The sequence below is a fragment of the Agelaius tricolor genome, unplaced genomic scaffold (assembly GCF_023055355.1).
Source record: "Agelaius tricolor isolate 1412-34295 unplaced genomic scaffold, bAgeTri1.0.p SCAF_9, whole genome shotgun sequence".
In the NCBI taxonomy this organism is placed as follows: domain Eukaryota; kingdom Metazoa; phylum Chordata; class Aves; order Passeriformes; family Icteridae; genus Agelaius; species Agelaius tricolor.
This window is the reverse complement of record NW_027269269.1, coordinates 22,306,729-22,322,118: the sequence shown is the minus strand read 5'-3', so window position 1 is coordinate 22,322,118 and position 15,390 is coordinate 22,306,729. Positions and strand designations below refer to the sequence as shown.

Here is a 15,390-nt window from a genome sequence, read left to right as displayed (position 1 = left end):
GGTAGTTACTCAGCAGACTAATGATTTCCCTAAATTAAATGTTCTTATTGAAATTATTTCTGTCCAAAGGGAAGCAAGGTGCCTTTGCAGTGTACAGCACAAGCCCTGCTCTGTTCCACTGTGCCTGAGAAGCTACACAGAGCTGTGCCATGTGCCACAGGGTAAGAGTGTTTGTTTCACTACTAGAATCCACCAGCACATAAACTGAACCTCCTAACACACAGATTTTTTTTTTGTCCCCTTTTTTATTTTATTTTTTCCCTCGCAGAGGTTGCCTTTCACAAATAGTGTCACTGCTATTCTGTGCTGATAGACCATTTGAGAACTATCTGTATTTCTCTTTGGCTGAACTATCATACTTCCCCCACAAAAAGTCTACTGATGGTCTGGCAGCCTTGCAGCTCCTGCTCCAACCAGGGTAAGCACTCACTCAGTACACTCTTCATTCAAAAAGCAGCACTCTGTGAGATTTAATAAGTGACTTCAACTAGAATACACATAACCTTCTCTTTCCTAATGTTACAGCTCTCAAAACAGTAGCATCAGAACAAGTCTTAGACTCCTGAAGCTAGGCAAGGGAAATTTTTAACACCAACATTGTCACAATGCCAGAAATTCACTGCCCTAAGCATGGCTGGTTGAGTCATGCAAGTACCCTTTCACTGGGTGAAGAAAAGATATGACACTTCCTTTTACAAAATACCTCAAAAAGTGGTATTATTCACAGTTTTTCTGGGATAAAGGTGCAAAAGAGAGGTTGAGCTCTCCTTCTGTTCTTTTTTCCTCCAAGCACCACCCTACCACAGCATGTCTGCTTGTCTCTGAAGATGTGAGTGGGAGGTTAGAGCTGGTAGATGCTGCTATCCTAACTCTTCTAGCTGCCTCTTGGCTCCTCTGCTACTTAAAAATGGATTTCTAAACAAAGGCAAGTAGAGAGCCTGTAGCTTTCCCATTTCGTTTCAAGTTGTGAATTTGAAGCAAATTACTTCAGGCTCTTCTTTTGTACTTCAGACTCTCCCTGACTGCCTTTTCACACCCAGTTACTCAGTGATTATGAGTTTTCATAAGCTTTCTCACCCTGAGCTATAAGAGGACATTCAGGTCATGAGTCACTTTCTCACACAAACGCAAGAGCTAGAAATTACTCCTTCGATTTACAATTACATTCTTAAGCAGACACAAGAAACAAGGGTCTGTGGTTTTCAGGAAAAAAATAAAAAACCCCACAAACTATCCCAAGACTTCAAAGCTACAATTCATGCCAGCATTGCTCAGGGACTGACTTCACAAGAGACAGTTTAAAACTACTTCGGTTAAGCTGCTGCCTTGTCCCCAGCTGAGCTCTGTCATTTGAGTAAGGGATGATCCTCAGCCGGATTTCCTTGACAGATGCACTCAGGTCCCAACAAGGACAGGCTGTTGAACCCTCAGCAGTGTTCTTGCAGTAGCTCCAGCTGGGATTGGGACAGGAAAGAGCAGGAAGATGAGCAGAAAAGGTTCATTTCCTAAACAGAGAAATCCACATTCCAGGTGTCTTTCAAAAGTCAATTATCAGCAACATGTCCCATTTCGTGACTACTTCTCCAGGCATTCATTTGAGAACTGTCCTTCTCTTCTGTCAGCAGCTCTTCTCCTTCACATTGCTTCTCATCTTAGCCAAGAGTATAGGGAACACACGCACCAGAAGCACTGGGGGACACAAAACTCAGAGCCATTCCCTAGACAGCCTGTTTTGTAACTTCTTCGTACAGAGAACAGGGCTGCTCAAGCCTCTTGGATTCAGATCCTCCTCCCATTTAGAAGCAGACAAGCACATGGTAAGAAACTAAGGCCTTTCAAGGGCCTTCCAATTCCCAGCAGCAGTATTTTCCTTGCTCCTTTTATGCATACCTCACTCCAGCTCTGACCAGCCCAGAGTTTTCAAGGCTCCTCTCTCATTCAGCAGTGGGCTACTCCACTCCCCAGCTGATGCCTTTCACAGCTGGACCAGAGGGAAGACCTGTCAAAAAAGGCAAACGGATCCGGTTCCTTCTCTTCAGCAGCAGGAGAAGGACATATGAAATACTTCTGGTGGGAACACATGATGGTATTTCAGGGGAGCTGGCCACATCAAGATGCAGCTGTCTTTATGTCCTGTCCCCTCCCCATCCACAAAAATAGCCAAAAGGGGATGGAAGTGAAAAGGAGGCCAATGCAGCAGCTGAACTGAGGTTTAAACACAGTGAGTTTTCCAGCTTCTGCAGCTGCATTAACTGCACTCTGGCAAAGTCTTCTTCAGCTTTTCTGCTAGTGTCTGCTAAAGCAGAATTTGCTGCATTTTGTAAGAACTGTAAGTAGAAATTACTTAAAACATGGTTTGCGACAGATTGTGGGTCTTTGACAATTTGGTCTCACCTAGAGCAGAAATGCTAAAGAAATATTTTCCAAGATTCCTTAGCAAATATATAGCTGGTGAAGACTGTAGAACTGGGTCATTGCATATCATTCTCTCCTAAAAGCAAACCTCCCTATCCAAACTTATCAGAAGGTCCATGGTGGCTATCACTTTCTCCTGCTCTTTGAGCTATAGCTCAGATGGCTTCAAAGATTTAAGTCAGCTTAACTCAGAATATTTTGCTCAGAAAAATGTTTTCCACATAAAATTTACTGATGCTTTCACACTGGCCCTAACCTTCTGTGTCAATCCAGAGTACTAAAAAGGAATAACTTGTGATTTGAATAACTGAGCTTACAATAGCATCTTGACACTGGGTACTCCACAGTAAACAACTGAGAAGATAAGCATTAAGTACAAGCATTATGAACATTTTAAAATGGATTCGTTCTTTCACAAATTTGATCTACAAGAATCATTTAATTAGCTCTTTGTCATGTAAAGGTTTTTATTTTGAGCTGTTTTTGATGAGCTGTTTTACAGTGAAATTCTGGAGTAGAATTCATTCCAAATTAAGACAAATATAGCAAAAAGAACAGAAGTATGATAGCACAAGAAATGTGGCTGAAGCCACATGTTCTGTTCAATGTATATATTTTTAGAACATTCATTCCTTCAAATCAAGACAAATTTGGGTAATTTCTTCATTCCGCATTTTTTTCAAATGTAGGCCCAGATGACTGGGCAAACATAAAAGGATTCCAGTCAAGAATTGCTTTGGAATTCTTTTCAAACTGAAAGACAGAGTAACTGCAGTTGGAAAGAATACCTTCAACTTTTGCAACCAAAAGCAATTACAAGAAACCCTGTATTTTTTCTGGTTTGTCACATTTGAAAGCATTGTGTGAAAACCTGTGCAGTTAGTCTGTCTGTTTCTTCTTCCCAAAAAGAGACAAATAAAACCTCAATAGAAAGACAATGATATTTTGAGTTCATAGCAACATTTTTGCTCAGCTACTACAAAGGATCTTCATCCTGTTAAATATTGGCATTTTTCTTCTTAATAAACAGCACTCAACTGTAAACAAAAAACCTTCAATGAACAACAAACCAATCAATCTCAGAGCAATACTTTAATGAGTTTTTAAGGTATTGATAAAATATCTGTGCTTAATAACATATTGTGTCTCAGCTAATATGCCGAAAACCAGATCTACGTCTTTCCCGCAGACTGAGACGGGGACCTTCTTGTAAAACCTCACACCATCATTATCTAATATTCCAAAGATAGTTTCATTCCAAATGATCTTATTGGTATCAGCAACCCATGAGCTCACTGCTGACAGAGTCTCCCAGACAAGAAGCAGGACAGCACTAAACCACAATACAGGCAGGAGGTCAGACAGGGCACACACAGTCTCGCTGAAATGCCACTGGATCTCAGCACCAGAGAGGAGGGAGGGTCTGCAGAGCTCGAGTGATTTGTTCTCTGTAAGAGATTTGTTCTCTGTAACTGTTTCTTTACAAATCTGGGGAGACAAACAGTTTTTTTACTGCAAACATCTCTTCAAGGCATAGGCAACGAGGCTCCCCCCTCCTCAGTGACAGGTGAGGCACTGAGACGGATCCGGCTGTTCTTTCTCTTCAGGACTAATTTTTGAGGGTGGTTGTAGATAACAGGGACACTATGCATTCCCACAGCTCATCCCCATTTGTCATACCTAGACCTACCTAACATCTGTAAATAACTTCCTCCACAGCAAGCCAATTTCCACATGAACGGCAGTGGTTCCCAAGAATACGGTTATGGCCACAAACTGCAAGTTACCAACACGTAACTTTTGTTTACAGGGAAAGTTTGGTTCAGTGAGCAATAGCATGCTTCCCACAACAACTGACAGCCCCCTAAAGATAACATGAATAATGAAGCCTGTTCTAATGAAGGTCTACCTGCTCTCTAGTGCAAACTTAAGATGTGCAAATTATTTTTAAGCAGATGGCTTTAAGTAGTTAACAGCAGCTTAATGAGGCAAATTAAAAACAGTTCATGATTTGCTAAACCCTCTCTGCTTTGTGCCTTAATTGTTCAATTGTCATTTCTTGGCAAGGAGCAAGAATAAATAAAGAAGCCAGGCATTGTATTAAAGGCAGCACCTCATGCCAGAACTGATGCTGCAGTCCCAGCACCTGAGGGTGAGGCTTCCTGCTAGCCAGGAGCAGAGGGGAGCGAGCCACTGCCCCTCCCTGACCCCGGGGCACATCCGCCCTCGGCAGAAAGTTTCTGCCTGGCTACTGTACACAGGATAAAAAAGACGAAATACAATACTGAGCAGAGGTATGTTTAGCATGCACAGGCTGCCCTGCTGGAAAGCAAGACAATGAGATAACATTGGAGCAGTGCAGAAGCACAAACAGGTGGAGAAGAGGATCAACTATGCCCACAGTATTTTTAATTCAAAAGTTATAACTGCAACACTGATTCAGTATTTTAAACTAGAGACAGAGAGAGAACAACCAAGCAAAAAATTATTAATTTGGCTATTTGTAAATGGAAATCTCAGAACTGTAATTGTTTAAAATAAAGCAAAACTCACTAAAACCTGTGCTATTGTCACTAGACTAGAAATGCCAAGATAAGCAAACCACTGATTAATTTCAACCAAGAGCAGTAGTACAGAATTACTTTGCAACAAAAGAAGAAAGCAATAAAAAGGGAGGCTGATCTTCCTCGAGGATCACAAATTGACAAAGTGCTATTGTAATATGTCAGAGAAGGAGTTCAAGAGTGGAGAAGTTAAATGACCAGGAGGGGGTAGCAAAGTGATTAAGCTAATACTGACTTTCATTAAGAAACCCACATATCCCACCACCATTAGTTGTTCTGGCCTGCACCAACTAGCCTTACACTGCAGGAGCCCTCTTTCTCTGTGCAGGAAACTTCCAAAGAATTGTTTTTCTGTTTGTCTTTAGGCTGGCTCTGATTAAATTTCAGTTCAATCTTTACTTCATGTAGTTGGTCTTAGTGCTCCTCAGCTGCTCTAAATAGGTGCAAGCTCCCCTTTTAATCCTTTAATCCAGAAAGCTGAGGCCCTGGAAATTGCAGCTGCTGCAATTCACAGCAGAAATTCAACCTAAGGATGTCATAAGCCATAGTGGTTGGCTTAAAAGTGCAAACACTTTTAAATTAACTGCAGCAAAGGCAGCCCTGGTAAAAGGAGGTGGAGGTGCAATTTTAAGTCAAATATAAACTATGTATCATAAGGAACACATTACCAGCATGAGAATTTTCCTGAAAACATTCAGGGTCTCATGTAACAGAACCACTTTTGGAGAATTTAAGTTAAGCATTTATCAGTTGGGAGGTAGCTGAAGAGACACTGCTTCCCATTCCACAGTCTGGTGCCACAACAGAATCCAGCAACATGAAACACCTCGCTCAGCTCCTCCCGACCTGGGGGTGCGTGAGCATGCCTGCTCAGCACTCACAGCTCTGGAGAATGGAGCAGCTGAACTCTAAATACTCCAGATGGAGAACCTAGATGTGAATATTTTAACAAGACTTGGAAAAATATGGATGGCTCTTGAATTCCTTAACTGTACTCTTTGAAAAAACAAACTTTAATCTGAGTAGAATCACGTTCCATTTCTAGTTTCATTTAGAGATGACTAAAGCATTTTTGTCAAAGTTGTTTAAAGAAACCCCAAGAGAACAGCTTGAGGCAGACAGAATATTCCAGTTGGAAGAACTCAAGTCTGGCAGCTACAAGAAACTGAAAACACAATCATTTAATGGAAAGTATTAAGCAATCTTAATTATAAGTGCTACCAGTTTCTTATATAATAAAATTAAGCAAAATTAGTCCTTAGATCTGTAGGGACTATCAAACTACAGATTAAAAACAGTTAAACTTGCACAATTCAAGTGAGTCCAAAGACAATAGAAATACTTTGAAACAGACCAGCAAGTATAACGAGCCAACTAATACACATATTTAGGTAACTAATGTTCTTAGAATCAAAACATTTCTTCAGACTGAATGTAATTTATGATTCTGTAATGTCAAAGGAATATCCTAATTTGGTATCTTACAACAGACTGTACTTTCACTCTCAGGAATTCACAGCTGGAACAAATGTTTTGTTTTTTGTATTCAAACTTTCCTGAAACATCAAAACATTCCAGCTATTATTTATAATTCTGGAAAGATGTAGGTCATCTCTCAGAAGACATATTCAAGAATTAAACACCAATCAACTAAAAAAATCAAGTCCACATGCTAAAATTAGAAATGCATTAAATCCTTATGTCAGTGTGTTTACTGAGAAGTTTACTCAGAAGCCTTTTATCACCTGAAGTTGTCTTTTCAAGGTTATTACACTCACCCACAGAGCCACCCAAATGAAGCACACCTGCCTCTCTGCCAAGTTTGGAGTCACTGTAAATCCCAACTGTGTGGGCAGCTTTAACAAAGCCTCTGGGATTTGCAGTGGATTGGTGGGACGTCACATGCATGCTTGTCTCTGATAACTTTTTTTACTTGACAAGGTGGCTGTGAAAGAGCTAAAAGGGACAACATCACCTACTGCAAGTATGCATCCAAAACCCAGAGTCCCTTTTGAATAAGAGTTCATATATAGGGGGATTGACAAGTTCTTAAGGTTGTTACACCCTTTAGTTTATTCACCTAATCTTCCTTGAAGATCTTGATTCTCCTCTTGAAGATTATAAACCAGAACATGGAAGAGGGAAAACTTTATTAGATTAAATCTAGTCCAACATTCATCTGCACCAAATCAGCTGGCAAAACCACTGTCAAAAACTTCACCCTTCAAGCTGTATCAAGACATGGCAGTTTATATATTTACATATATATATATATATCTATATTTTTATCTCCCACATGGAAGTTGACAGTCAAAAGTGATTCTGAGGAGCAAGGAAAGACACTCCCTGTTTTTGATGTACTTTTGGATTATACCACATGCAATATAAATCCAGGCTACTCTATTTCTTTCTCCTGAACTTCAGTCTATGTAGCTCGTATTTTTCTTCTCATGACAGATGTTTGAAATGGCGCACACAGCTGCCTGAAGTTTTGATCACTCTCTAGGTGCTGGGAAATTGTGCTGATTTTAAGACTTGTCCAGTCCATGCTCTGTGACTGACACTGAGGTACCACACCATACGTGGACTGCATTCATCACCAGCCCTCTCTTACTTGACTATATATGTCATATGGGACCATATCACACAGATCTTCAAGTCGAGACAGTATTTTAGGTTGCTGCTACAAGGACAGTCCAACTCCCAGTGAAACTTCAGGATTAAAAGAAGCCATTGGTAAGATACATTCAATGTTCACAGAACAGAACTAGAGACCCTCTCTTCTCAATGTCACCAAACTGGAAATGTTTCTCACGTGACCACCAGCAGTTACATCTCCACATAGAACTCAGAATATGAAGGCTCACATACTGAAGACATAATAAAAAGACACAGACGTCAGATATGACAACAGATGTGTCATCTGAATTTACCAATCGTCTAGAGAGCATCGATAGAAACACTTAAGTGCACAGCCTCCAATACGTTACAGAGAAGGAATAAAATAAAACCAAGAAAGTTTAATAAGGCTGTAACAATTTTGTAAGTGGACTTTGATAGGCTTCCCTTTCGTAAGAAACTAGCAAGTCAAGAATTATTCAAAAATGCAGTTTTAGGCATAAAATTATCACAGAAATAATGAGATTCCACAGGAAATCAAACTCTAAAAACTCACAGAGATGTCAAAGGATAACTTTCTACTCCCCACTGATTTCAAGTTAATGTGTTCAAAGCCAACAGTGTAAGCTCTCAAAAATATCAGGCGGTACCCTAAACACGCTAGACTTCATTAATACAGATGAACATACTGAATTCACAGTAAATGACAAAGATGAGAAAGACAAATGGAAAAGCTGCTGTGGGACAAATCACAAATTCTAGATATTGATGCACTCCCCATCGAGATCATGCTCTAAAAGTATAGCTTGGTGGTACAGCAAAATGAAATATTAATCTCTTTGCCTAGCAATGTATGCAAGCATTCTCATAACCCAAAGTTACACCATATACAAATCCTCTCTTTAGGAATTATTTATAGACACTCCTTTCCAAATGCATAATTCATATACATGTTTAACCTTCCAATAACACTAGAATCTTTAACACACTAAACAAAGCTTTTATTTGTTCACCTTTTTCAGCATCTTGCTCAGCAGACCAGCAGAGCATCTTAACCTTGTAGTCTTATAAAAGCATATTCCCTGTAATGCACAGTTCTGTTGTATTTCATTAAAATAAAGTTTTAACAGATTATCTTGCTCTTGGCTTCTAATGAATAAACAAATTTGAATGCAGCTTTTTCCTGGAATACAGCTAATTACATTTGTACAAGGTTGTAAAGCAAAAATGCCAGGGGAATTCCCCAGCAGAGATTACACAGATTATCTTCTATTCCAAACACATGCATGTTCCAAAAGACAGAACAACACAAAATAAATTGGAGAGTAAAATTAAGGACACCTGCCAAGATAGCAAAAGAAATTAAACTGCAAAGAACCACCCCCACCTCCTCATATGCAACAGCATGCCTACTATTGGAAGTCTAGAAATACTGCGGTAATTTTGTTTCTTCATAATGTAATAAACTGAAAGCAGATTTCAAATAGCAAAACCTCCATAAATAAATGCTTACACAAATGTCCAAACTATCCAACAGATCACATATCTCCAGTTCTATAAATTATGTTCCAAACACGAATTAAAAAAGAAATTTACTTGCTAAATCAAATAAATGTGCAAAAATGCAGTCAGGTTGGGAACTACTCTACATGTAATTTTACAATATGCCATTAATTACTTCTGTACCATTTCTATTAAAGAGAGAGAAAATATTTTCCTTATGTTGAAGGGGAAAAATAATCATCTGCAAGTTAAAGTATTAGAAATTATTATTCACAAGTCAAATAGAAAGTAGTTATCTGATAAGTTTTGGAAAATACTTTGGAATATAAAAGGCTGACTTGACCCAATTCCCTTTGCTTCCTTTTAGGTTATGGATGTTTTGCCAGAACTTGACCTTACATTTCACAGTTTTATTTTTCCTGACTCATGGCACTGCTAGTTTCTTTAAAGAAGGTACAGGTATTAATAGACATAATTTAAGATACTCCTTGTGCTAAGCAAGGCAATGTAGTAAATAGGTAAGGGTACAAGAGAGAATGTATAATATCTTCACAGTTAAAGGAGATTATGAGCAGCTGGAAAAGACGGGTTTTCCACAACTAGCATCTTTGCACTATCTCTAACTACACTATCAACCAGTTAATTTATGCTACAATTACATTTTTATCTGAAATATTTATCTGCAGTATTTCTTTAATCTTTTCAAAGATTACTTCATTCTTCAGTATTATTCACTTCACCTTGCCATCTGCAAGGGTTTTCATCTCCCAGAGGCAGGTGTAAAGACTGAAAGGGCTTCTGCCTAATTTTAAAAATGAAAGGCCCGATAACTGATAAATAAATCAGGATCTGGATTTCTATCTCTGTAGCACCCTTGAAAGTTTGCATTTTAGAGAGCCACTCTCCCTATGGATCAGATAGAGCTCACACTGACAGGGCAATATCCTTCAGCTGACATGCTGATTTTTCTCAATGTTTGCATTCTCACAAGGGGATGCGCAGTCTGACAGCACCTTCATCAAAAAGGGTCTGCAGATCATAGGGGCTGGGAGAGCTGGGTGGCAGAGCTCAGAGGCTGATGGTGGGTCCCAAGGCCCTAGGTTTACATGCCAGCAACAGAAAACACCTCTGTGTGTTTGTTTTTCCCAGTGAACTTAATCCTGAGTGCATGTGTAGTTCATTAGCAAATGCCCAGCTGGACAGCAGGAAACCTGCATATGAAAAGACACAAGCTCTGTGCTGATGGCTGCAAGGTCCAGGGTGCAAGCACAGGTATTGGACTGAGAGCCTCTGCTAATATTTGAAGGGTCCATGAGCATGAGGATACTTATGAAGGGTGGAAGCCCGTGCATCTATTTGACAGTGAACGTAAGAAGGAGGATCAAAGCCTGGCTACCTGTGGCTATGTTGCAGGTGAGTTGTGGCAGGACTACATAGGGGTGCTGCCAAGGCAGGGCTGTTGGTGGCTCTCTGTGTGGGCAGCTGCATCAGTGTCCTCTAAATGCACCTCTGGAATATGTCCTGACTGCAAATGGGAACTTCAGCAGTCACATCCATCAGAGGGATGGAGACACTTGGACCTGGCTGGCCTTCAAGGGCTGGGAAGGAGGAATCCCCAGGTCTTGGAGTCTGCTAAATACAGTGGTTTCCTTATCAACTTTAACCATGTTATATACATTAACATCGAATTTATTTTCACTGTTCCTTTAAATTCTGAAAAATAAATATAGACAGATGGTGCTGTGTATTTGGTACCATATCATATCACAAATGAAAATAGATAGGATGCATTGCTCGTGGTTTGTCTATTACCTGCAAGAGTTTAAATGAAGCCTTTTGCTTAATTACTTTGCTCAGCCCAAGGGCATTAGCCTCAAACCAGCTGTAAAGACAGGCATAAAAAACCTGGAATATTCACCCAGTATTTTCACTGGCTTAATGACAGTAATTTAATGTTTTTTTCCAATGTTTGAAAATTGCACCATTTTAAAAGAAGGGTAAATCTAACACAAATAAATTAAATCTACAGATGCCTCCTCCAAGAAGTATTTTAAAAGTGCTTAGTTTAATTTAAGCAGTTATTGTTGAAAATTAAAACCACCTGAAGAAAATGCAATGTGCACATCCATAAAGATACTTGCTTAAGTTTATCTGAAGGCCAGTCTACAGCACAACCAGCTGGGAAATAGAGGATGTAAACTTCTCCCATTCAGCCATCCAGGTTGTACCTTTACCTACTCTGTAGTAACAGGTACAACAAGCTGCAAGAAAGTGAGAACATCATCAGAGGGGGTAAGGTAGTGTAACAGGCTAAATAACCTCTGTGAATCTTCTTATTGTCTTTAAAGGTAGCAATCACTTTGACATGGAAGACACCATTCAGATTTAGTGCATTTAATACTCTGATCACTTGTGATCAATATCACACTGTCAATGAGTCCTTATAAAGATGATGACTGTCCCACACTGGGCTACTTGCAAGTCTGAGTAAGGGGTTTGTTTTCTGTAAGGAGACATGAATAAAGCAGTGGAGAACAGACTGCAGCCTGAATGTTCATCACATCAGCATTTGGTGGTGACAAATTTGGTGTCTGCTGCTACATTCCTAATAGCAATGCTCAGCTCATGCACTCTAAATTCACATGCTAGCTTACTTCACAGCAACCTGTCAATGTGCCCACATATCACTAAGGTGAAATAAACATGTAAGTTTAACACAGTATGATATTTCTGCTTATTTTCTTGCATATGGAAGCCATATTTGGCCTAAACCCCAACCTTAGTTAAACTGACAACTCTCTTAGTAACCAATCCAGGTAACTCCATAGGTAGCCCAGATGCACGAAATGAGATTTGAAGTTAAGAGTATTTAGAGTTCCCCTTCAACATTATTACTTGCAAGAGATGTTGGAACCAGAAGAAATTAAGTAGTTTATTTTCAGTGTTGGAAAGCAAAAAGAAGAATGCCCGATTTACAGAAATGTGCAAACATGACATGTGTGCCCTGACTTTGCAATAACATGCAGATTTGGCTTTTCTTTTGTTATTGCCTTTCTAGTTGGTACTCTCATCTAACATGTTTGCAAATGCAAACTAAGTTTTTTCAACATACTTAAATTTTTTAAGAAACCACTTTTCTTCAGTACCAATCAATTTTCATAATTTTGAAATCCCAGCTTTTTAATCAACTTTTTGTTATATCTGCTTAGGAAGCTTCTCTAGAAAGCACTGTTACTGCTTTTGAAAATAATCTAAATTCAAAGTTCTGATGCTTACACCAATGCAACTACTCATCATGTGTAAACCAAAAGCTAACAAAGTCAACTGAAGGTTAATGTGAGAGATTAGAAAATCCTTCCTGAGAGCTATTTTCCTTTCAGTCTTACAGAAACTGAAACCCCAAAGCAGAAGTATTGTAAATAACTTGTTCCTACTGAACCATCACCTTAGCCCATACGTAAAAATGGAATCTGTCAACATCCTGTAGGCATTATAGCTCTGCTTCTAGCAAATGCCCCAGTGAGCTGACAAATACTGAGCTGAACCCATTCAAAAGATGTCTGTCATGACCCCCATGCTGCAACAATACCTGCACATTATAAGCTTAACCCCAGATATTTAGCTATCATTTTCCTTCTCCTGGGTATAATGAACCCCCTTGCTGCTACACAGCATTAAGTGTCCAGTTGTATTACAAAGCATTTGCATTGGAAAGGATGGGGATTTAGCAATGACCAGTAAACCATTCAGCCAACAGTTCTTAGAATTGGAGTTTACAGCATTCAAGTGGAAAGAAATTATGGGATGAAGCAGTAGTCCCTGCTCAGTCCTGCCTGCTCTGGCTTCAGACCCTGGCTGCTGCTGCTTCATTGAGGCAGGCAGTAAAAGAAAGAAGTAATTTGTTGTCGTAGACATCTTTTTATGAAAATCCTTTTCTTAGGATTTTTTCTTGCTAAGAAGCTGAGAAGTTTCAGCAACAAAATGTAAACAACGGTTATCTGCTGCTGTAGAATGCAACAGGTGCATCTGTGATTGGCCCATCTTAGATGTTTACAATTAATGGCCAACCACAGCCCAGTTAGCTTAGACTCTCTGTCCGAGACACAGACCTTTGTTATACATTCCATTCTATTCTTAGCTTAGCTAGCCTTCTGAGATGAAACTTTTCCTTCTATTCTTTAGTATAGTTATAATGTAATATATATCATAAAATAATAAATCAAGCCTTCTGAAATACAGAGTCAGATCTACGTCTCTTCCCTCATCCTGAAAACCCCTGTGAACACTGTCACAATCTGTCACCCTTCTTCAAGGGCTATGTCAAGTGCATTAAATACAAATGAAAATTTATATTAATTAAATTGTAATCACTTCAAAGACGCGCCTATAGATTAATGCCACACTGACATAATGATTTGACTCATCTCTATAACTTGTTAAGAACCTGGAAGCAATGGTCACATCATTCGTGATGAAATGATTATTACTAATTGACCGGTAGGTTACTGCACTGCTTATAGCTGTTCAGGCATTTGTAAGAGAAACTTTGACCAGTTTGAATGAAAGAGCACGTCTTTGCAAGCTCCAGCAGACGAACAAGTGGAAAAGATGGTCTGCACATCTCAGGGCAGTGTCCCCAGCACATCACTCCCAGCAGTGAAATTGCAGAACATGCTATTTATACTGAGATCAAAAGGTCTGCACTCTGATAAATCAAACCCCAGCAGAAATGACTCACTGGACCCTGCACCCCAACGTCAGAAGGATGTTGACAGAGTTACAGCATATCACATACACCACTCCCCTTCTCCTAACCCAAGAACAGCACAGACCACATTTTGAGCAAACATTTAAACGAGGCAAACCAGACAAGACACAGCAACATGGCCTAGGATCTATGGAGGCTAAGACAGAAATATTCTGAGGCACAGAAAAACCCTGTAACGACTGCTGATCCCCAAAATGCCTGAAGGACCTTCACAAAAGCTAGGTCATCGCCGTTCATGAACCCTGGATATGCAAAGAGGACTGGGGGGCCAATGTACCTTTGGTTAAAGCCTACAAAATTAGGGTGTGCCTAGGCTCCTAGTGCAAACAGCTCTGAGAAAGAATCAAAATTCTCTAACAAGTATTAAGGTAGAAGGTATCAAGAACTTTCCACAAGGTTTTGTTTGCAAGTAGAGATGGATCCAGTTTACAGCCCTATGGGGCCGCACCAAAACCACAGAAAATGATGCTTCCCTTTTGTCCCACAATCTTGCAACAGGAATTTCCTTTAAATGTTCAAGTTTATCTATCAGCCTGTTGGAACAAAATTAAACAAAACAGCAATACTTCTAGAAGGGAACAATTTTTCTTCTATTCAAATAATGTAATTTTTTCTTTAAAAAATAAATATAAAAGCAAAGAAAAAATATAACTGCTGAGAAAATTTGACCTAAATTAATTCTTCCACTATATATTTTGTCTAATACTAAGAATCAACTGGTAGTAATAGCATTAATTGGTCTGACTGCTAAGTTCCCATCACCACTGATTTTATTACTACTTTGAAAAAAAGTACTCACCACTAGAATAAAGGGTACAGAAATAGAAAATAAACCCACCACTAGAAAGATGCTATATTGCAGCTATATCCCATAGTTCTTCAGCAGAGTATTTAAGTATGTATTTATGCTGATTTATTTTATCTATTTCACACCCCTTGTGACTTAGTTTGAATACTGCACAGACTAACAAAAAAACTAACTAGAATTGAACCAAAAAAGTCTGAGCAGAGAAAAAATTATTAAAAGGAAGAAAGGAAGAAAAAAAAAAAAAAAAAGGAAAGCAACACTAGAAAGGTCAGAGTGAAGTTACTTGTATCTAGGCAAATAAAGTGTTCTGAAATAATTCTCAGAAACTTATCTGCAGAAAGTACTTTGTACAAGATAAGATGCATCAAACTAAAGGTCACAGCAAAGATGAAAAGGGCAGCTTTCCCAGAAGCTGGAAAAAGAAAAGCTATGCTTTGATACTCTTTCCATTGTCTCAGTCTTTCCAGTACAAAGGTATATAACAAGCCAAATACAATGCTCTTTGAAATTACCTTCTGAGGGGAACATAAAAGCCTTGCCTGCCTGTAATACCAACCATGGGACTCAAGCCAGTAACAGTGTAGGGGGCTTAGACACGAGTCCTCTGGTGAATTGGGATGTTGTGTTAAGGCATCATCCTTACTCGGCTCACTCATGCATAGCAGAACACAACCTCTGCAAGGAAGAAAGAAATTCCTGCCTAAGCCCCTGCT

General features: G+C 39.3%; 1 protein-coding gene across 1 annotated transcript in view; it reads right to left on the bottom strand.

Annotated features, from left to right (window-relative positions):
• The window catches only part of MAN1A2 (mannosidase alpha class 1A member 2), a 130,535-nt gene that overhangs the window by 23,536 nt on the left and 91,609 nt on the right, over positions 1-15,390 (bottom strand). The gene's annotated exons all lie outside the window — the stretch shown is intronic.